We start from the raw sequence: 22967 nt of genomic DNA on the forward strand, positions 1-22967 counted from the left end.
GGGGTTAGGGCTTCAACATGTGAATTTTGGGGAAACATGATTCACCCATGGCAGGGAGTAATCCCTGAAAGGGGGCCACAAGGGAGGCTTCTGGGGCCCTGGTAATGTTCTACAAACTGACCCGGGAGCTCTTTACACACAGTGTTCATTTTGTAAGACTCCACGAAACCATCATACTTAAGATTTGTACATTTTACTGAATGTAAGTAAGTTGACCATAAGCAAACAAACCTAAAAACCCTGAAACCATCAGTCTGGCTCCAAAGTGTTTTTCTAAACTCAGACAATAGGATGAAGAAGGCCAAGAGAAGAGGCAGGGAGGCTGCCACTGCGTCCAGTTCAGAGCTGGAACCAGGGAGGAGACCCTGGGGACAGGAAGGATCAAACTGAAATACATTTTGGGAGATGAAGCCAACAGGAGCTGCCAGCGGAAAAAGAAGGACTCCCAGGATTGAGGCTTGCTTATGTCAGTGATAGTTTTGGAGGTTAGAAAAATCTCCTCCCCGTTCATTGCTTTTAATCCTGGGCTTTCCGTCTTTATACTGAATTCTTTCTCTCTCGCATTCTCTAAGCAGAATGCCTAGTCCTGACAAGAGGCCTTGGTTGTATGGTTCCTTAATTTCTAGGTACCTGTTTCCTCCTTTGTAGAAAGAGGATTTAAAGGTTTATTTGGGGCCGGCCCCGTAGCATAGCGGTTAAGTGCGCGTGCTCCGCTGCTGGCGGCCCGGGTTCAGATCCTGGGCGCGCACTGAGGCACCGCTTCTCCGGCCATGCTGAGGCCGCGTCCCACATACAGCAACTAGAAGGATGTGCAACTATGACATACAACTATCTACTGGGGCTTTGGGGGAAAAATAAATAAATAAATAAAATTTTAAAGGTTTATTTGTACAAAGTGCTCAGGACAGCGCCTGACACTCAGTAAGCACTCAATCCATGTCAGCTCTTAGTAAAGAACAAATTCTTGCTTCGGGTACCCTTCCCTCCATTTTCCCGGCCAACTGTTCTGCCACATCTTTTCTTGATACTATTCCTTTCTAGGAAAGGAAGAACATCCTAGGTGCGAGAGCCTAGAACCTGGGGATCATCTTGGGCTTTTCTGCTTCTCGTTCATCCCCACGTTAATGTTCCATCAGGTCCTATCATTTCTTAGGTTTTCAATGCTGTTTCTATCCATTCCTTGACTTCCACCCTAGCTCAGACTTCAACAGTTCATGTTTAATTTAATGCAATTAAAAGCTCATCTCTCTGCCTGTTTTGTTCTCTAACTCTCAATCTGCCATGCTAGTCTCCTTTACTCCTAAAGCATAACTCCTTGTGGTCTACTACATGAGGCCAAGCCTCCTTATAGAGGAGCCTCCACTTTTCCATTATCTCCCACTATCTTTCCTACAGGCTCAGTCCTGGGCAGATCAGGAAGAAATCCCCAATACTCTTCACCAGTCACCTCTGAATTTTTACACAACACGAATGCAGGCTATGCTGTAGCTAAGCCAGGATAAAAACTCTAAATTCCATGAAGGTGGGGACAGCATCTCTCTTACACATCCAGCACCTTATACATAATACCTTTTTTTTTTTTTTTTTGGTGAGGAAGATTAGCCCTGAGCTAACGTCTGTTGCCAATCCTCCTCTTTTTTGCTGAGGAAGATTGGCCCTGGGCTAACATCTGTGCCCATCTTCCTCCACTTTATATGGGATGCTGCCACAGGATGGCTTGACAAGCCCCATGTTGGTCTGGGCTCGGGATCCGAACCTGTGAACCCTGGGCCACTGCAGCGGAGCACACGCACTTAACCGCTACGCCACCGGGCCGGTCCCTACATAATACATTTCAAGTAAATAATTACTGAATTCAAATTTGACTAGCCTGAACCTCTAGAGTAATAACAAACTGGAGGGGAGACAGCAGGGAATGGATCAAGCCAACAGACAAGAGGCAGCACGGAAAAAGCAATTGCTTCAATGAACCCCTATAGACAATAACACCATTAGACCCAGGCTGACCAAAGAGCCCCTCGCCTTAGAGAGTCCCATTCTGACCCTCCTCTGGCCCTTCCCTCCCCTACAGGATCGAAAAGGTCAAACCTACCTCAAATTAACATCCCCTCTGCTCTGGGACCCAAGATTGTGGAGCTCCCAGGGAACCCCTAGGCCAGAGGGCCAGCCAAAGGGTGCTTGTTATGGTGGAGGATGGGGGTAGGGACAGAGCTGGGACAGTGGGCTGGACAATGACATCCATGTGCTGGAGGCCCTCAAGGTGCAGGGGCAGCCAGGAGTGGGAAGAGGACGGGCTGGAGGCGGGCGCTCCCCACATCACCACATTCTGGCATGGAAGCTCTAGGGTCTAAGAATTCTGAACTCACATCTGGCCTTCTAGGTCATTATGAAGGTTTACTTGTCAAGATTAAGGCTGTTGAGAGGATTACACAAGTTAATATTTGTAAAGTGCCTGAAACAACCCCTGGGCCACAGTAAGCACCATGCAAGTGTTTGTTACAGAAACAAATGTGTGTGGAGAAAAGAAGGGAACCACAGGAAACTGGGTCTCAACCTCACATAAATCCACCCACCAAAATCCAAATCTTAAAATTCTATGGTATCATGAGGATACAACAGGTTAAGTCAGGACTAGGGGCTTTGCCTGGAAAGCCAACCCCTATGTGCAGGAAACTTCTAAGGGAAGATGCTTTCAGCAACTCAACCCGCTAAAAAAATTTTGGAAAAAATTGTTAGCGGAGGGACTGCCTGCAGATGTGAAAATATGAACCATGAGTTTTGAGGCATATAATAAGACCCCAATAGATAAAGTGGGCAATAAATACTGTTTATAACATGAAGGTAAACTAGTGATCCAGCACATGGAAAATATATTTATCTGCTCCAGTAAACTAAAGGAATACAAACACCAAAGCAAGCTTAAGATACCACCCTTCACCTGTCAAAGTCAACTCTACCAATATCAGTAACAATGGCAGCAAAATCTGAACACTTCCCAGTGGCATCAAAATTGTTCCCAGTAGCATCAAAATTAGCAAAACTGGTGAAAAGCATACTCGTTAGTAAGCTTCTACCCAATCCGTAGAGGAAGGCTCACAAGTTAAGCCACTTATCTTAGGTAAGGGCAGACCGGGGATTCAAATCCATGTCTTAAGGACAAAATACATGCTCTGTCTACACTGTCATGAAGCCTGGAAGTTTACCCTACGGAAATAACGGAGGAGAGCACAGAAACAAAGCCACTCCCTACAGAATAGAAATAAGCTGTCAGTGTGTTCACAGGCAAATAAAAAGAATGGCTTCGTGAACTGTAATATATTTTTTAAATGACATAGAAACATAAGGAATGGCTATTCTATAAGTGAAAGCAAAATGGGAATGTTTCAAGCTGACTGCAACTCAATAAAAATTCATGTGCTTATGAATTCATAAATTATGAATTAAGTATATTGAATTAAATATAAATTTAAAAATCATATGCCAAAATGGGGGGGGGTGTTCAGAGTATTTTGTAAAGTATCTAATATTATAATATTTTTAAAAAGAAAAGAGACATAGAGCAAAATTATGAAACATTAGAGCTTGAAGGGCTCCTCTTCAAGATCATCTAGGACAGTCCTCTAATACACTGCTGGAACCAAGCCCTGAAAGATGCCCCTTGTCCAAGGTCACAGACCTTGTTAGGAATAGACACCAAACTAAAAAATTCTCGGCTTTCAGGCCACTGTTCCCACCTCCTTCCCTCTCTATCTCCACTTTTTTTTTTTAAGATAACATTTTAATAAGATAATACCAGTGAATACAACCTTATAAAACACTAGAACATTAACAAGCTGTCTTCTCAAGAGTTAGAATAAGGTTCTGGATGTGGCACTCTAGGCCACTGAAGTAGTACAGATAGTAACGACCCTCAAGGTTTGTTGTTCTCACTTTGAAATCCACTATAACTGTTTGTTTAAAAATTTATTTAAGGAATTTTAGAAAATAAGAACGAGGTAAGTTTTGATGAGGAACACTTTTAAACCCATTGTCCTAAACCAAGTCATGAACTGGACACTATCTTTGAACAATCGCAGCACCAGTAACATCATTGCAGAGAAAAGGTGATCTCCAACACAACTGTGTTTAAAGAATGGACCTTCCCCAAACCCGGAGTCCAACCAGATTTACGATGCTTCCCTGATAACAATTAGCTGTACTTGGATTCCCCTCCATTGTGCGTCTATCCACATTCATACATTATAGACCCAAAGATTATCTTCAACATAGAAATTAATATGAAATTAATTCATGAACTTTTCAAACACTAAAGTGGTAAACTTGCATCATCGTAGATTAAGTAAAATATGAAAGATGGGCAAATTCTACTATCCTCCTTCTACAGTGTAAGAGAAATATTTCTTCCCTGCTAGAAACACACACACTCACACACACACACACACACACACACACACACACACAAACCTATTAGCTATTCCCTAAGGATCTGAAAAGGGAAGGCTTAACATGTCTCATATATTTCAGTGATTAATGCTTTATTTAATCTTCGGAAAAACACCAGTGTTAGGAGAACCAATAGAGTTGAAGAATAAATTCTCACAAAATCCACGTTACTCCTAAAATCTGTTTCTATGTATATTCTTATTAGCTTTTAAAATGCCTGTTATACTTGTTCAAAAAGAACCAAAGAGAAAAGCTAAAAAAGAAGTAGGATTTATAGCCCTGTTAAAATATAGTACACCAAAGAAAATGCTTAAATAAGAAGAAATAATCTACTTGCAGGTTTAAGCCTTCTCATTGTTAAGGAAACCGGTTATTTTTAAGACCTAACAGTTAATTCATTCAATAAATATCTATTGAGCATCTATTATTTAGCAAGCATCACATTTTGAGTTAAAGGAATGTAACAGTATTGTTTCAAAGTATTTCACTTATACAAAGTTCTCCCATTGTAAATATCCAGATGTTTACAAACAATATGCCAGGAGTCCTCTCTCCATGCATTTTGCATTTTAAACTTTTTTTTAAAGAGTAGTAGATCCAGAAAGTGAGTTTCGTCTGTATGAGCTATCATGCGTTCTCCACCCCCAAAAAGATAAAATCCAGGCTGTTTTTTAAATGAGGAAAATAGGGCCGGCTCTGTGGCTTAGCGGTTAAGTGCGCGCGCTCTGATGCTGGCGGCCTGGGTTCGGATCCCAGGCGCGCCCCAAGGCACCACTTCTCCGTCCAGCGCGAGGCCGAGTCCCACGTACAGCAACTAGAAGGATGTGAACCTATGACATACAACTATCTGCTGGGGCTTTGGGGGGAAAAAAATGAATAAATAAAATCTTTAAAAAAAGAAAAATAAATGAGGAAAATATATATTGTTTAGTAAAGCATCCCAGTCTATGTAACATTTGTAACTGACAAACATTTCTTGCAGCCCCATGGATGAGTAACAACCATGCTCAGACGTTTGCTCAATATCTCCATCTGCTCCAATGGAGATCCAGAGCCCCAGAGCACAGAACCCACCTTTAAACAGCTGCAGAAGTAATTTCCCCCAGGAAAGGAAGGATTCATTTTCTTCTGTATCTTCAAGATTTGATAAGCCGCTGTATTTGTTTTTAGGTTTGCTTTCCTGTTAACTAAATGACCATGAGCAAGATTTGTTTTAAATTGCTTAAATTGAGTATGTGCCTGTGGAAATGCACACATGAAGAATTCCACCTCAAAACTGCCAAGAAAAAGTCAATCCTTCCATATCAATCCATCAAGGACAGTCTTTTAAAAGACAGGTCCCCTTGTATTCTTATGAAATAGGTAAGTCGACAAAAAGGAACAAACTATGCAGAAACTGAAGCTTAATGATGTACGCCTGAAATTACACAATGTTGTAAACCAGTATGACCTGAATAAAATTAAAACTTTTTAATAAAAAGAGACAAAGATATCAATGGGCTATCTAAATCTTTCATAAAAAGATAAGATTAGGTGGCCGGCCCCGTGGCTTGGTGGTTAAGTGCGCGCGCTCCGATGCTGGTGGCCCGGGTTCGGATCCCGGGTGCGCACCGAGGCACCACTTCTCCGTCCATCCTGAGGCCGAGTCCCACATACAGCAACTAGAAGGATGTGCAGCTATGACATACAACTAGCTACTGGGGCTTTGGGGGGAAAAAATAAATAAATAAAATCTTTAAAAAAAAAAAAAAAAAAAGATAAGATTAGGATAAAACACAATCAGTGACTTCCTAGAAGGAAAAGGGAAAATAAATGATAAATAAAATAAACTCCCCCAAATCTTGGATCTCCTGGGTATTATGCTCCTGGAGACACTCCCAGCCCTGCTGGCTTCCCTTTGTGAGAGGCTCGGGGAGGCTCTGTCTACAGGGAGATGCGCTGCAGAGCCTGCAAAGCACAGTCAGAGCTGGGAGCAAACCACATCCCGCATCCCCTCAGCTGCCCGATAGGATGACAAAGCGAACTCGGTTTCATTAGCCACCCTTGCTCATTTCCACTAAAGCCCGAAGCAAAAACAGCAACATGCACTCAAATGTTTTGGCACCTATGAAAACGTCTTAATCACTTTCAAACATGAAGCAAACACTTGGAGGAAGAAATCTACATTCTCAACTCCTTCTTGGCTCTACTAACAAGCCTTTGCAACAATGACTCTAACCACCAGAACACGTGCCATGAAAATTAACTTTTACAGTTTTTAGCTTTGCTACATTTCAATTTTGTTCAAGATTTTAAAAGGTCAGGGAAGGATTAAAAAAAATACAAGATTTATTGTTCTACACTGAAAATCGTATTTCAAGGTCTCTTTAGGTTCAACACTACCATCGTTTGTGTTTACACACAAAATTTCAGTCAGTGGTATCATCGATTAATAATTATGTTCAACCTCATTTCTATTATTTACTAGCTATTTTCTTCCTGCAAAGATGAATGCTAAACAATTAAACAAAACCATTCTAGATGTCTAGATAATTAGGACAGTTTTCCAAGCCAGTGAGGTGTTCTATTGGTTTAATTTGCATAAAGTCATTCAACAAAATAAAAATAAAACCGTCCTCCTGCAATCCCACACTGGAGTGGAAAATACAAATGCACAACTTGATGGTTATAAAATGATATGCCGGGAGTCCCGCCGAGAGAGGTGCAAGAAAACAATTCTATAAAATCTTACTCTTCCCAGGGACAGTGTCATAGTATAAGTTGTCTTGTTTTTAACATTCAAACTACTAAATTAATAGATGTATAAAGCATTCTGACAAAAAAAGACTGTTAATGATTCATTCAAATGTCTTCCACAACAGAATATGAATTTTAGAAATGTGATGTCTCCTATAATGGACTTTCTCAGGGAAGGTCTCAGTCAAGCTGTTTGGTATTTCACCTTCTTGGAAACTAGACTGCTGTTTTTCAAAAATCTATTAAACAGTTTTTTTCCCTTTTCTAGATGTAAAATGGACACACAGTTTTTAAAAAGGGTTACTCTGACGCTCAACACCCTGAATGCAAATATCAAAGGAAACCTTAAACTTGAAACATGAGGGTCACTATCCAGCTCTAGGTTCTCTCATATGCAAAACCTCTGGCCTTTCCAGTGTTTTCCAGACACAGCAAGCTGAGAGCCAGGAAAAGGAGAGTTGAGGTATCCTTGCCCCAGAACATAAGATGGCGGTTAGCATAATACAATCAGCATCATCGCCTGACCACATGTGGGTCAAACAGGTTTGTTAGAACCTGCTTGGAATTCTTACTTCCATTTTAATTCCATGGTTTCTATGAACCAGAGTGTGTTTTTTTTAATGCTTTTGAACTTAGAAACTATCTATAAAATTGTGAAATGGCACCAAGTCACAAACATTCCTTTTTTCTACGAATATACAAAAGAGATCATGGTTGTGTTACGTTGAAACTTTGACTTTTTTTCCCTGCTACTTTTTAATCTTCCTACAATTTCTAATTTCCATCTTTATAATACTTAAAGACCGCTACCTGGTCGGGGCAGAAATTTTTTTGTTTTACTTTATCATATAATTCACAACTTCTTTCAGGAAAAAAAAACAAACATTTCTGACAAAATATTTCCACGACACTTTAATGAAATTAATATCTATTATTCTTGTGAACCTCCTCCCTGCCACCCTATCCTTCCTCCTCCACCATCACCACTCACACCACGTGATCCTCAAGAACTGAGGGTAACTATCTTGGTCCCATTCTTTTAACCAGTCTAACAATAATTATCTAACCATTCTCTTGTTCTGTTCCATGTCCCGAAGCTCTTCTATACAAAGAAAGCCAGGTGTAGAAATGTAGAAAGAACAATGCATGAGAATGTCACCATTTTGCAACCCTCAACGTGATTCAGGTGAGGATCACCATGGATGCTAAACATTGACAACAGAATAATCGGCATCAAACTATGACATTACCACACAGCAAAAAAGTATAGTTTTCTTTTTTTTATTTATTTATTTATTTTTTTTTCCCCCCAAAGCCCCAGTAGATAGTTGTATGTCATACTTGCACATGCTTCTAGTTGCTGTATGTGGGACGCGGCCTCAGCATGGCCGGACAAGCGGTGCGTCAGGTGCGCGCCCGGGATCCGAACCCGGGCCGCCAGCAGTGGAGCGCGTGCACTTAACCACTAAGCCACGGGCCGGCCCAAAAGTATAGTTTTCTAATGAAGAGATCTGCTGGGAGCCCTTAATCAAATCATCAAACTTAGCATCACCTATAACGGGGCAACCAGGAGGTTACAGGACTCCTGGTGTGATGTAATATAGTAAGTACTCAATATCAGGTAGGTGGAGTCTTGCTAAAAATGTTCAGCCTGAATCTAATCATAGAAAAACAAATCTGACAAATCCACTATTCAAGAAACTGGCCTGGGCTCTCCATAAAAATAAATCCCATGAAAAAGAAGAAGACAGAAGAAGTATTCTAGTTTGAGATTAAAAGAAACATAACTGAATGCAATTTGGTGACCTTGATTAGATATTTTTTCAAATGCAAATATAAAACACATTTAAGGAATGAAAAGGGAAGTCTGAATATGGACTCTATATTAAATGATATCATTAATTTAATGTTAAATTTCTCAAGTGTGATAATGGTACCATGGTTAAGCAGAACAGGAATTTATTCTTAAGAGACAGTACTAAACTCTTTAGAAGTGAAGTATTTTGATGTCTCAAAGAGTTCAACAACAACGAAAGGTTACAAATAAGAGAAAGAAACCAAATCTGGGGAAATGCTGATGACTAGTGAATCTTACAGAAGAAACTGCTTCTGTGTATTTGGTGAGAAACATATTGAACAGAAATTCTCACCACCATCACCCCTCCCCACCACGGGAACATTTCATTATTCGAGCAACTCCCCCATCTACAAACAGTACTTCTTATCTATTGAGTCAGGACTGGAAGAACCATTTTTCAGAAGCCAGAAAAGCATGTGTTTTAATTGCCAAGGGTGCACAATGCATAATGTTCACTTGGATTCATCATGGTGTTTCTCATACACACATTCATTTTAGAAGATATCTTTAATTTTTAGATTTACTTGTGTATATAAGAAGAATACTAGAAATTTAGTTCACTAAAAACAAGCTGGATCAATATCATTAGCCATCAGGGAAATGCAAATCAAAATCACAATGAGATACCACTTCACACCCACTAGGACAACTATACAGTCATGTACCACATGATGATGTTTTGGTCAATGACAGACCACATATAAGATGGTGGTCCCACAGCATTAGTACCATGGAACCTAGGTGGATAGTAGGTATACCATCTAGGTTTGTGTAAGTACACGCTATGATGTTTGCACAATGACAAAATAGCCTAACGATGTTTTCTCAACACTTCCCATCGTTAAGCGATGCATGACTTTAGTCAAAAAGGCTGATTAACAAGTACTGGGGAGGATGTGGCGACACTGTAACACTCTTACACTGAGGATGGGAACGTAAAATGGTGCAGCTGCTTGGGAAAACCATCTGCTAGTTCTTCAAAAAGTTAAACATAAAGTTAACACATAACCCAGCAATTCTACTCCTAGGTAAATATCCAAGAGAAATGAAAACATACGTCCACAGAAAAACTTGTACACTAACATTCATAGCAGCATGATTCATAACAGCCCAAATGTGGAAACAACCCAAATATCCATCAACTGATGCATGGACAAATAAAATGTGGGGTATATTCATATAATATAATATTATTTGGCAATAAAAGAAATGAAGTACTAATATATGCTACGACACGGATGAACCTTGCAAACATTACATTAAGTGAAAAAAGTCAGACACAAAAGGCCATATACTATGCAATTCCATTTATGTGAGATGCCCAGAATAGGCAACTCTCTAGAGATAGAATGTAGATTAGTGGTTAGCAGGGACTGAGGGGAGGGGGAAATGGGAAGTGATTCCTAATGTGTATAGGATTGCTTTGGGGGTTCAAAATGTCTAAAATTAATTGTCATGATGACCAAACAACTCTCTGAATGTAATAAAACCATTGAATTGTACACTTTAAATGGTATGTGAATTATATCTTAATAAAGCTGGTATTTAAGAAACCTGGAACAATTAATACTCTTCCAGCAATCGAGACTAGGAAATACCTTAAGGGAAAGTTACCCACAGATAACTTCCTGGGGTAAATATATCTACTCCAGTGTGTTCATTTCCTATTAATTACAAACAAGATCTACAATGCTTCTTGAGCAATAAAATGTCATGACAAATCAGATTTGAAGTTGCATTGATTCCTGAAGTAAATAAAATACATCCTTTGATTATGAAAGCCTCCCCAGATGTCTTGGCAAATTCTTATGATAGAAATAATCTTCTTTTCCACTAAATTTGGAGGGGAAGACTGAAGAGCATGACAAGTCTAAAATGCTATTGAAAGGGCCAGCCCCGTGGCTTAGCGGTTAAGTGCACGCGCTCTGCTGCTGGCGGCCTGAGTTCGGATCCCAGGCGCGCACCGACGCGCCGCTTCTCCGGCCATGCTGAGGCCGCGTCCCACATACAGCAACTAGAAGGATGTGCAACTATGACATACAACTATCTACTGGGGCTTCGGGGGAAGAAATAAAAAAAAGGAGGAAGATTGACAATAGATGTTAGCTCAGAGCCGGTCTTCCTCAGCAAAAAGAGGAGGATTAGCACGGATGTTAGCTCAGGGCTGATCTTCCTCACCAAAAAAATAAAAATAAAAAAAATAAAAAGACAGCTAAGTCTAAGGAGAGCCATTAATAGTGTCTATATTCATATGTCTGCAGAAATCTTTTTGAAAAAGATTTCACCTCAGATTGAACATCTTTCACCTTGACCATGAGATTTAGTCATTAGACATTAAATGTTTCCCACACCTGGTACTGAGAACAGCTTCCTTCCAATATTCTTAATATGGAATTCATATTATACTAAACTTTGATAGGCCTCAAATTTTACTTCTTTCTATAATATTAAAACAAGGTTTTGAAAGTTGATCAAATACCCTGCAAATTATAAACACAAGTCTATGTCAGTATTGACAGATTCGACCTAAACTTAGACATAGATAGTCGCCAAAGTTTTTTGTTTTAAATATATATATTTGAGAACACGTTCCATTGTTTTAATAATGATGACTTGCTCGGTCCCATGAGGGTTCCTGGGTCTAGCTTAGTACGAAATGAAAAGATAAAATGGGGTCTTTCAGGGATGGCATCTGTCAGGCAGGAAGGTGATGCCCAACGAGTGTGTGTAGGAATCAGAACTGGGGCGGGCTAAAAGATGATCACTTGGCTCCCTCCATCAGCAATGCCTAAAGAGAAAGGTTCAGAGGGCCCAAGAATGGATGTCTCCCTATTGAGAATGGAAAAAATTGGTAGCCTGGAAACCTTGCCTTTGAACCATCTCAGCTGCCACTAAGAAGAAACCACATCCTACACCTTCCGTGGAACCTTTCACACTGTAAATTCCTGCCATCATCCCTGTTACTGTTGCCTGTGAAAAGCTTCATTAATTAACAGTGATACCTTGCCAACCTGTAAGAACAGCTATGGTGTCTTTTTATGGCTGTATTCTAGAAATTTAACAGACCCTGATAACAGAGATCAAAAATGGTATACAATGGGGGCTGGCCCAGTGGTGTAGTGGTTAGGTTCACGTGCTCCACTTCGGCAGCCCGGGGTTTGGGGGTTAGGATCCCGGGCACAGACCTACACACCACTGGTCAAGCCATGCTGTGGCAGCAACCCACATACAAAATAGAGTAAGATCGGCACAGATGTTAGCTCAGTGGCAATCTTCCTCAAACAAAAAGAGGAAGATTGGCAACGGATGTTAGCTCAGGGTCAATCTTCCTCACCAAAAAAAAAAAAAAAGGTATACAATGACTATAGACACAAAATCTGGTCCTTTGTTCTATAACTCTATCACTTACCTTGCAAAACTTGTGACAGAAAATGGGGCTGGCTATCTGAAGACCACCCTATTCCAAATAACTCTACTTCTGAGATGTTAAGGAAATTTGTTCTCTTTTTTGCTGGGGGCTGGGGAGCAAGGAGGATGGATTTTTATTTCATTCATATGAAAATTATTGTATTTTTACGTATCTAATTTTTAGATTAACCCCATGTAGACAGATTAGCATCCATGCTAATCCTCTTCTTTTTGCTGAGGAAGACCGGCTCTGAGCTAACATCTATTGCCAATCCTCCTCCTTTTCTTTTCCCCCGCAAAGCCCCAGTAGATAGTTGTATGTCATAGTTGCACATCCTTCTAGTTGCTGTATGTAGGACGCGGCCTCAGCATGGCCGGAGAAGTGGTGTGTCGGTGCGCGCCCGGGATCCGAACCCGGGCCGCCAGTAGCGGAGTGAGCACTTAACCGCTAAGCCATGGGGCCGGCCCATCATCATTTGCTTTCTATTCTAACTTTTCAATCATTTATCAGTTTGAACGTCTGCCTTCACTTCTTATGCAAGTTGATAAAATATTAACTCAGTCAAAGCCAGGGAGAGCTTTATAGCAGGCAACTCTTACCAGAATTATCAGTCAATTGTGTTTGCTCAACTCTACGTTTGACCAATCTACATTTAAGGAGAGTTGCTGAATTCCTCAACTTTGTCAAATCTCTGGTGAAATCAGGAATCGCCATTAGTACATTCTCCAAAATCCTATAGTACAGGAACCTGAATAACAACAACGAAAAAGACTAAGGAAGGAAGGAAGAACAAAAAGAAAATTAAATAAACCAGATTATTGGGTTTAGTGACGATGCTGACTCCTAGTGATCGCCAATTTTCTCCTCACATATCTGCTGAGCATTCCATTCTAGGCCAGGAAGGATGTTATAATCACCACTAACTGTGGTTCCTTCTTTTCTTTTTTTTTTTTTTTTGTGAGGAAGATCAGCCCTGAGCTAACATCTGCCAATCCTTCCTCTTTTTGCTGAGGAAGACTGGCCCTGGGCTAACATCCGTGCCCATCTTCCTCCACTTTATATGGGACACCGCCACAGCATGGCTTGACAAGCGGTGCGTCGGTGCACGCCCGGGATCCGAACCGGCGAACCTCGGGCCCCCGCAGCGGAGGGCGCACACTTAACCGCTTGTGCCACCGGGCCGGCCCCTGTGGTTCCTTCTGATGAAGAAGACTGATGGGGGATGGACGGGTAAGGAAAAAAACGGCTTTCATATACCTGTGTATGTACTGTTAGATTTTTAATAATAAGTATTATTATTCTTTAATTTTAAAAATTTGATTTTAAACTAAGTGGTCCCTTCTCCCAGAAGGTTAATCTATCCAAGTTCATTTTCTTCTGCCATATTTTTTCAAGTTTATTTTCTTCTGCCATATTTTAAATCTACTGGATTGAAGTTAGTTTAGCTAACTGATGTAATGGGTCATGAAATCCCTATAGTGACTATTTAAAGTTCAAATAGCAGCAGGAGTCCCTTTCTGTACTTTGATTTTCAAAAAAATTGTAGAAAGGGCCAGCTGGATTCCTGTGAAAGAAGTTTTAAGCAGTCATAAGAACCTAAGTCAGAAAGCTAACAAATATCACCTGCTGTTGTTGTTCGATGATAAGATTTTCCAGTTAAGAATGTTTTGATTACTAAAAAGCATTGAACTGTACATTTTATTTTATTTTTTGTGAGGAAGGTCAGCCCTGAGCTAACATCTGCCAATCCTCCTCTTTTTTTGCTGAGGAAGACTGGCCCTGGGCTAACATCCATGCCCATCTTCCTCCACTTTATATGGGACGCCGCCACAGCATGGCCCAACAAGCGGTGTGACGGTGTGCGCCCAGGATCTGAACCGGCAAACCCCGGCCGCCGCAGCGGAGCACGCACACTTAACCGCTTTCGCCACCGGGCCAGCCCCTGAACTGTCCATTTTAAATGTGTGAACTGTATGTTACGTGAATTTTATCTCAATAAAGCTGTTGCAAAAAAGAAAAGAATGCTTTAATTTACATGTATAAATTTAACATTGTCCCTAAAACATAAGCTTTTAGACAAATTCTATTTTCCCACAGATTTAAGCTTCTTCAGTCTATAACATCATCTACAAATGAGATTTTCTTTTTTGGTGAGGAAGATTAGCCCTGGCTAACATCTGTGTCCATCTTCCTCTACTTTATCTGTGGGACACTGCCACAGCATAGCTTGATAAGCGGTGCATAGGTCCGTGCCTGGGATCCGAACCTACAAACCCCAGGCCACTGACGTGCAGCACGTGAACTTAAACCAATATACCACCAGGCTGGCCCCCCTAAATTCATTCTTTAACAAGAAATATTACATATATATGTTTATATTATCTAAAAATGTATCTTTAACATGCATTTGGGTATCATACTATCTTGATGTAGAATTTACTGGCAAAAGAACAACCAAATATAATTTTACATTAAATATTGATCTTATTCTTTTATGATGATAACAAGCAAAACTAATAAATTACTTTAAATATATAACATTGTAGAGCTAGTAGGCTTTTGTCTGTTGTCCTCAAGGCACGTCAGCAAGTCACTGAAGCCCCCTTTCAGGGCCACACTCTGCTCCAGCTGAGCTGACCTTTCTTTTTTTTTTTTTTTTTGTGAGGAAGATCAGCCCTGAGCTAACATCCACGCCAATCCTCCTCTTTTTTGCTAAGGAAGACTGGCCTTGGGCTAACGTCTGTGCCCATCTTCCTCTACTTTATGTGGGTCACCACCACAGCACGGCCTGACAAGCGGTGCATCAGTGCGCGCCCGGGATACAAACCTGGGCCACCAGCAGCAGAGCGCATCCTTGTCATGGGGAGGGCGGGGAGGGGGGGAGGGTGGCGGCCCGTGAGCTGAGCTCTTGGCACACTAAGACTGTTGGGCCATCCCCCAAGCTCATGTTCTCCATTCCCTGCCTCTCTTTCACTCAATCCCTTCTGTATACCACTAGCTTTTCTCACAGAACAGTCTCCTGTCTCTGCCTGCCCCAAACTGGAGACTGCACTGACAGGGGGAAGAAAACAACAGGTATACATTTGAAGTGGGTGGGCTCAGCTTCAAGAAGCACAAGACAATGAAATAGAGATGTCCCTGGTGGAGAGATGGATAGTTTCAGGACTCAACGACACCTAGATGTAATGGAAGCCAAGGCGGTGGACCAAGATATCTCCAGAGAGATAGGAAGTAATGAAGAAATAGCAGGGCCAGCCTAGTGGCGCAGTGGTTGAGTTCACGCTCTGCTTTGGCAGCCTGGGGTTCGTGTGTTCCGATCCTGGGTGCGGACCTACACACCGCTCATCAAGCCATGCTGTGGTGGCGTCCCACATACAAAATAGAGGGAGATGGGCACAGACGTTAGCTCAGGGTCAACCTACCTCAGCAAAAAGAGGAAGCTTGACAACAGATGTTAGCTCAGGGCTAATCTTCCTCACCAAAATAAAAAAAAAGAAGAAGTAGTATCAACAGAAGGAATTTAGTACTTGTCGAATGGATGCCTCAGTGACCAGTTTTGCATGGATATAGCTAAAAGAGTTGTGAGTTAGAGAAAGCCCAAAGCTACTAGTTCAGAAAGTTAAGTGGCAATTCTAGTTCAAAAAGTAAGTGGTAATTCTCCTGCCACTAAGTTACCCAGACTCTCAGATAATCACCATGTGAGTCAAAGAGAAGATTGAAGTTTAAGAGAAGAAAGGACTCTGAGAAAGTCACATGAACACTTTTTTCATATATAAGAAAGAAATCTAAAAGGCTAACAGCTTTAGCTAATAAACTATCTCTTATATACAAGCAAACAAAATACACTTCAACTCGGAAGTATAAGAAAACTAAGACCGAAAAAACTTGTTAAAACCTTAGACTTAAAGGAGTGGAATGTCTCTTTAGCTTTAAAAAAAAGAACCACAGGAGAGGCTGGGCATGCCCTGTGAAGGAGTATTCACCTGTGAAACAGTCCTGATAAAGAATGGCTTCAGAAAGATCCCTCCCCATATTAAGCCTAAATTTTATCATAAAAATTATAAAAGGCTTTAAGGATTTTCTTTTTTTTGGAGGTGGGTAGAGAAGAAGAAAAACAAAGGTTTTCTAAAATTTAGTTAACTCATACCAGATACCTGCTTGTTGAACATGAAAATGCCAATAAATCAAATGTTTGAACTTTTTAAGTCAGTTGGCCCCGTTTCTATGTCAGACAGAATTCTCAAAATAAAAACCAACCCAATAATGGAATAAATGTATAGCCCAAACGATGTTTTTATACAAATACGATCAAGACGCCACAGTCTGCGTTTATCTTAGGATGCCCCAAGTGGTGGAAAACTGACTTCAGTTACGTAAGCGGTTCTCGGAGGCCATGCTCCTACACCACATGGAAAAGTATTTAAAATTAAACAAAGGCAATGAAAAGAGCTTCACTTTATTACCACATTGACTGACTGAATGGAAGAAGGATATACAGAAGATCAATGGAAAACATCTAACAAACCATTGGTTTTTGTCTTCTCTCCCAGCCCTCAAGATACACTTTGGGGATGAAGGATAAGGAGGCAAAAAAGGAAAAGTCTAGAGGGATATACACACCTGCAAGCAGAGGGCCTCTCAGATCGCAGGGTTCCAAGGTACTCCCACTTTCTACCTGTCTATATCTATTAAGCAATCGTATGCAGAGAAAAGTGGCTAGAAGCAGGAAGACTAGTTTGAAGATGGATGTGCCATATATTGCATGGGATGATTAAAATTGGGGAATGAGGGGCCGGCCCGGTGGCGCAAGCAGTTAAGTGCGTGTACTCCGCTGCGGCAGCCTGGGGATCGCCGGTTCGGATCCTGGGCGCGCACCGACGCACTGCTTGGCAAGCCATGCTGTGGCGGCGTCCCATATAAAGTGGAGGAAGATGGGCACGGGTGTTAGCCCAGGGCCAGTCTTCCTCAGCAAAAAAAAAAAAAAAAAAAAGAGAAGGATTGGCAGATGTTAGCACAGGGCTGATCTCCTCACAAAAAAAAAAAAAAATTGGGGAATGAGGAGATCTGAGGAAGCAAAAGCAGAACCAACAGAACTTCACGATGGCCTAGATATTGGTGAGTGAACAGAAGAGGAAGAGAAGGACAGCGATACCATTCTGCAAGATGGTGAAGATGCCAGAAGACAGTTCTCTTTATGGGGGGACGAGGCAGGCAAAGGGGACAGAAGAAATGCTATTTTTGAGGTAAACTTGTTAATACATAGATACGTGGGACTGAAACTTGGTGGCTATAAGTGAGTGTTAAAACCCTGGGAGACGGGCCTGACCCGGTGGCGCAAGCGGTTAAGTGCGCGCGCTCTGCTGCGGCGGCCCGGGGTTCGCCGGTTTGGATCCCAGGCACGCACCGATGCACCGCTTGGCAGGCCATGCTGTGGCGGCGTCCCATATAAAGTGGAGGAAGATGGGCACGGATGTTAGCCCAGGGCCAGTCTTCCTCAGCAAAAAAGAAGAGGCTTGGCAGATGTTAGCTCAGGGCCGATCATCCTCACAAAAAAAAAAAAAACCCTGGGAGAGGACAAAATCCCCTAAGGACAATGCTTCTATCTGGGCTGACCAATCAGCTGGGGGATGATCCTAAGGGAGGAAATGTGTTTAAAATTGAATGGGGTTCTACAGGGTACAGCAGGATGGAGGATGAACTTGGAGGTTAGGAGGGCAGAGCAAAACAGCAAGGGAAAGGATGGTCATTGAACGGGTCTGGCATTCAGGGACACCCAAATTAAAGAGAGAAATGAGTGGTATGGGTTCTTATTTAGGTCTATGACCTGCCTCCAAACCCAAAGAACTCTCACTATAGCCTGGCACCAGCTATCTCCAGGCCATGATGGGGTGGGAAGGGTGGAGACAGGATCTGAAATAACTGATTGGCCAATAAAGATGAATAGTTTGCCTTTTACTGGACAGCAGATACACTAATACATCCTAAAATACCTAGAAAGGCAGAGTGCACTGGGATCTTAGGAGCCGTCTAGTATTCCAGATGTTAATAATATGAGAGACATCTCCTCTGCATCACAGCCAAGGCCCACTTCACATTGCAGTGGTCTTATACCCACGAGACCCAAACAAACAGGGGAAGACCTCTAGTATTGAACTCAAGAGCAAGTGAATCAAAAGCTCCACTTCCTAGTTAAATTTTTTTAAATGTTTTTTTACTGCAGTAACATTGGTTTACATTATATAAATTTCAGGTGTACATTATTATATTTCGATTTCTTTTTTTTTTTTTTGGTGAGGAAGATCAGTCCTGAGCTAACATCCATGCCAATCAATCATCCAAGCTTTGTATGAGAACAAGCACAGAAAGTTACATTGCAGAAAAAGGTCAACGAGTGGGTATATTAAACTTATTTAAATATATAAGCTAATTTTAAAAATAAACAGTTCTAGTAAATATTTATTATGAAGGAGGAATCAGTATTTTATGCCTAGATTGAGTTGTTTCTGCTTCTATGTCCTAAAGCAATCTTACAAGAATAGCCCCACATTGATTTTTAGGTTTCACAAAGGAGTAACTTTCTTAAAAATTTAGCTTAGCTACAATCCCAGAATACTGTTATTTGCTTTGATCAGACTCAAAGAAAAAATAAATCAGTGTCTTTCTCAACTTCTTATCCAAAGCCGAAATAAACCAGCTGGTCAGCTCATACCAAAGGAATCATAAGCTTTGGGGATTTTTCCTTCTTCATGACCATAAAAAGCAACAAACGGGTGACATTTCCTTTACTCTTATTTGCCAGAGGAAGAATCTGCAACTCCATTCAAGAAGGCTCTGTTTTGACCTCCCCGATCTTTGTTCAAGTTCACATACAGTTACAATACCTCCAGTATTCACTCCAGGAGCTGGAAATGGTTCGAAGAACACAATAATTTACAGCATTTAACTCCACAGTAGTCCAATTGTCTTGGCCCCAGAAAATATGGTTAAGGGAAAGTTTAAAGAATAATGTGGCTTGCACTGGGATGTTTAGCTCTAAGCACAATTAATTAAGTGCCATAGAAATTGAGTCTATACAGCTATTAGATCCACCGCAGACTGAAAATGAAAACTAAATCTGATGCAATTATCTGGATTATTTAAACAATGAGGGGCCGGCCCCGTGGCTTGGCGGTTAAGTGCCCGCGCTCCGCTACTGGCGGCACGGGTTCAGATCCCGGCTACTGGTGGCCCAGGTTCGGATCCCGGGCGCGCACCGACGCACCGGTTCTCCGGCCATGCTGAGGCCGCGTCCACATACAGCAACTAGAAGGATGTGCAACTATGACATACAACTATCTGCTGGGGTTTTGGGGGGGAAAAAAAAGGAGGAGGATTGGCAATAGATGTTAGCTCAGAGCCGATCTTCCTCAGCAAAAAGAGGAGGATTAGCACGGATGTTAGCTCAGGGCTGATCTCCCTCACAAAAAAAAATAATAAAATAAAAAAAAAATAAACAATGAAATTAATCCAAAGGGTACTCAATCCCGAAATTTTAATGATACCTATGGTTGCCTCAAATTTCTACTTGTTTCTCTCTCAACCTCCCCAAAATACATCAGCAAGTCTAGATATAACGTACTAAGAATATAAAAATATGAAATATTTCATCTCAGGATAATGTGAGGCATTTCCCAAACAATGTACATTTAAAAGCTGTGACAGGGCTGGCCCAGTGGTGTAGTGGTTACATTCGTGCACTCCACTTCACCAGCCCAGGGTTCATGGGTTCAGATCCTGGGCATGGACCTACACACCGCTCCTCAAGCCATGCTGTGGTGGCATCCCACATACAAAATAGAGGAAAGTTCATTCAGATGTTAGCTCAGGGCCAATCTTCCTCACCAAAAAAAAAAAAAAAAAAAGAAAAGCTGTGACATACTCCATATTTTTCCATTTTAATTAGAGTAAGAATCTGTCTACATGGGGTTAATGTAAAAATTAGATACATAAAAAATACAATAATTTTCATATGAATGAAATAAAAATCCATCCTCCTTGCTCCCCGGCCCCCAGCAAAAAAGACAACAAATTTCCTTAACATCTCAGAACTTTTCTCTCAGTCTCCGATTAGAAGTCCCTGCCTACATCCTAACAGATGTAGATGTAGGTCCCAATTAATTATTGGCTTCACATTGCCAATCACAATAAATACAGAAGTTACACCCTAGTATTCAAAATTCTCCACTGCAGAGCCACAAACAGCTCTCTGGGCTTCTCAATCCCTATTCTAATTGTGCGCTCTTCTCTAGCCTGGCATTTCCCAACCGTATTTGGGTAAAGAGGCATATCGTATGTCTCCTTTTGGAAAGGCATGATTAATACTATTAACATATTAAAGGTTCCGAAAGGTTCTGCAGTTACAAAAAGAAATCTGTAACCGAACTTTTCCTGGACTATTTTTCACTCAGTATTTCTCCCAATACGATGAAGTTCTCTCTCGCCTCGTTATTTTATTATCTTGAAATTTTTATTATATTTTTATTTATTTATTTATTTTTTGTGAGGAAGGTCAGCCCTGAGCTAACATCCAATGCCAATCCTCCTCTTTTTTTGCTGAGGAAGACTGGCCCTGGGCTGACATCTGTGCCCATCTTCCTCTGCTTTATATGGGACGCCGCCACAGCATGGCTTAACAAGCAGTGTGTTGGTGCGCGCCCGGGACCCGAACCGGCGAACCCTGGGCCGCCGCAGCGGAGCGCGCGCACTTAACCGCTTGTGCCACCGGTCCGGCCCCGTAAATTTTTATTATATTTTTATTACTTTATTATTTTCTTGCCTCTTCTCAAGCTTCTGCGTTCTTCAACAATTCACCATAAATTCTATTTGCTCTGTCTTAGCTCAGGCTGCTATGACAAATTACCATAGACTGTGTTGCTTAGACAACAAACATTTATTTCTCACAGTTCTGGAGGCTGGAAGTCCAAGATTAAGGTGCAGGACGGTCTGGTTCCTGGTGAGAGCTCTCTTCCTGTTTTGCACAAGGCTGTCTCTCCTTGTATCCTCACATGGCCGAAAGAGAGAGGAAGCAAGCTCTCTGGTGTCTCTTCTCATGAGGGCACTAGCCCATAATGAGGGGTCCACCTTCATGACCGAATTACCTCCCAAAGACCCTATCTCCTAATACCATCACCTTGGGGATTAGAGTTTCAACACATGAATTTGAGGAGCGGGGGGCACAAACGTTCATTCCATAGCATCCTCCACGCCCCTCTTCCCAGCACCCCAGTATGTATATGTGCTCTCTCTTGCCTTTGAGAGCTGTCATGTTTGTGCCCCTTGTCCAGCACTCAGCTACAATTCAGGGCAAAATACAGTTTCCAGGAGCTTGTGATGTCCACAACAGACGGTCATATGTAGTTACGGGGACTCAGCTGGTCCTCTGCAGTGCTTCACACTGGCAGCACAGAAAGACCCCCCCAGTTCATTTAAAAGGAACTCTCTAATTTTCCTTTCCTTCCTGAATATACTTACACATCGTCTATTTACACTTGCCATTTACTCTTTACATAATTTTTATTCTAAGACCATGCAATTAAGAAAAAACCCCTATCAATCACATCTATGATTTTTCTAGTCACTAAATCTATAGCCCCAGCTTTTTATTTTTGGTGTTGGGAGTACAGGCGCATGTGGCGAATCTGCTACTTTTAGCCCAGCCTTCCTAGAAAGGGAGAAGTTAATTTAGACACCTAATTTGCCTAAGACTAAAGCACGCTGGGTAAGAAATAAGTGGGGATCCAAGGATCCTCGAGACTGCTTGAGAAACTTTCTCTGACAAATGTAATTCTTTAAACCATGACCTACTTCCCTGAATACTCAGGCATTCTTTGAATTCCTCCCCGTCATGGAGGATTGTTTATCCGGCACAGTTCCAGAAGGGACTTGAAATCTCCCGTCACTGTTGCAATTCTAGATAACACTGTAGGTCGTCTTTGGTCACAACAGAATCTCCATTTAGGACAAAAACCTTTTGGGCATTCAAAAGACCTTAATGTGTCTTTAATTAGTATCAAATGAAAATAACCAATCTTCATTTAAATCAAAGCAGAACACATTTTCTATATTGTAAATAAAAGACACATCTAAAACTGGCATCAAACTGAGTTTAAAGCGAACTTAAACTCTTGAAAGTTTTACAAAGAGAAAATCAGATACAAAACCAAAGCAACCGGGGTTTTGCCCCCATTACTGTCAACTATTTTGTGTTTAAATTTTATATACTAGCTTTTGTCCCGATCGAAGAAAAGGTCTCAATCAGGACTGATCTGGTAAATTTTAGTGGTGACATTTTCCACTGCTTTTCAATAACTTACTCATATAAAACGAAGCAGAACAAACACAAATATTTCCATTCAAATATTTAGATTAGCACTATAGGAGTCAAGAACTCGTGTCTAAATATTGGTTTTCTGAAATAATTAAGAAAAAATCATCATAGAGAGACTGGTTGATTCTAAGCAATTCTCTGTGGATTATAATCCT

At 41.3% G+C, this 22967-nt stretch overlaps 1 protein-coding gene across 1 annotated transcript in view; it reads right to left on the minus strand.

The window, feature by feature from the left end:
- Positions 1-22967, minus strand: part of AKAP12 (A-kinase anchoring protein 12) — a 91955-nt gene that overhangs the window by 58700 nt on the left and 10288 nt on the right. The window lies entirely within an intron of this gene.

This window comes from Ceratotherium simum, chromosome 38 (genome assembly GCF_057802395.1).
Source record: "Ceratotherium simum simum isolate JZ-2026a chromosome 38, ASM5780239v1, whole genome shotgun sequence".
Taxonomy (NCBI): Eukaryota; Metazoa; Chordata; class Mammalia; order Perissodactyla; family Rhinocerotidae; genus Ceratotherium; species Ceratotherium simum.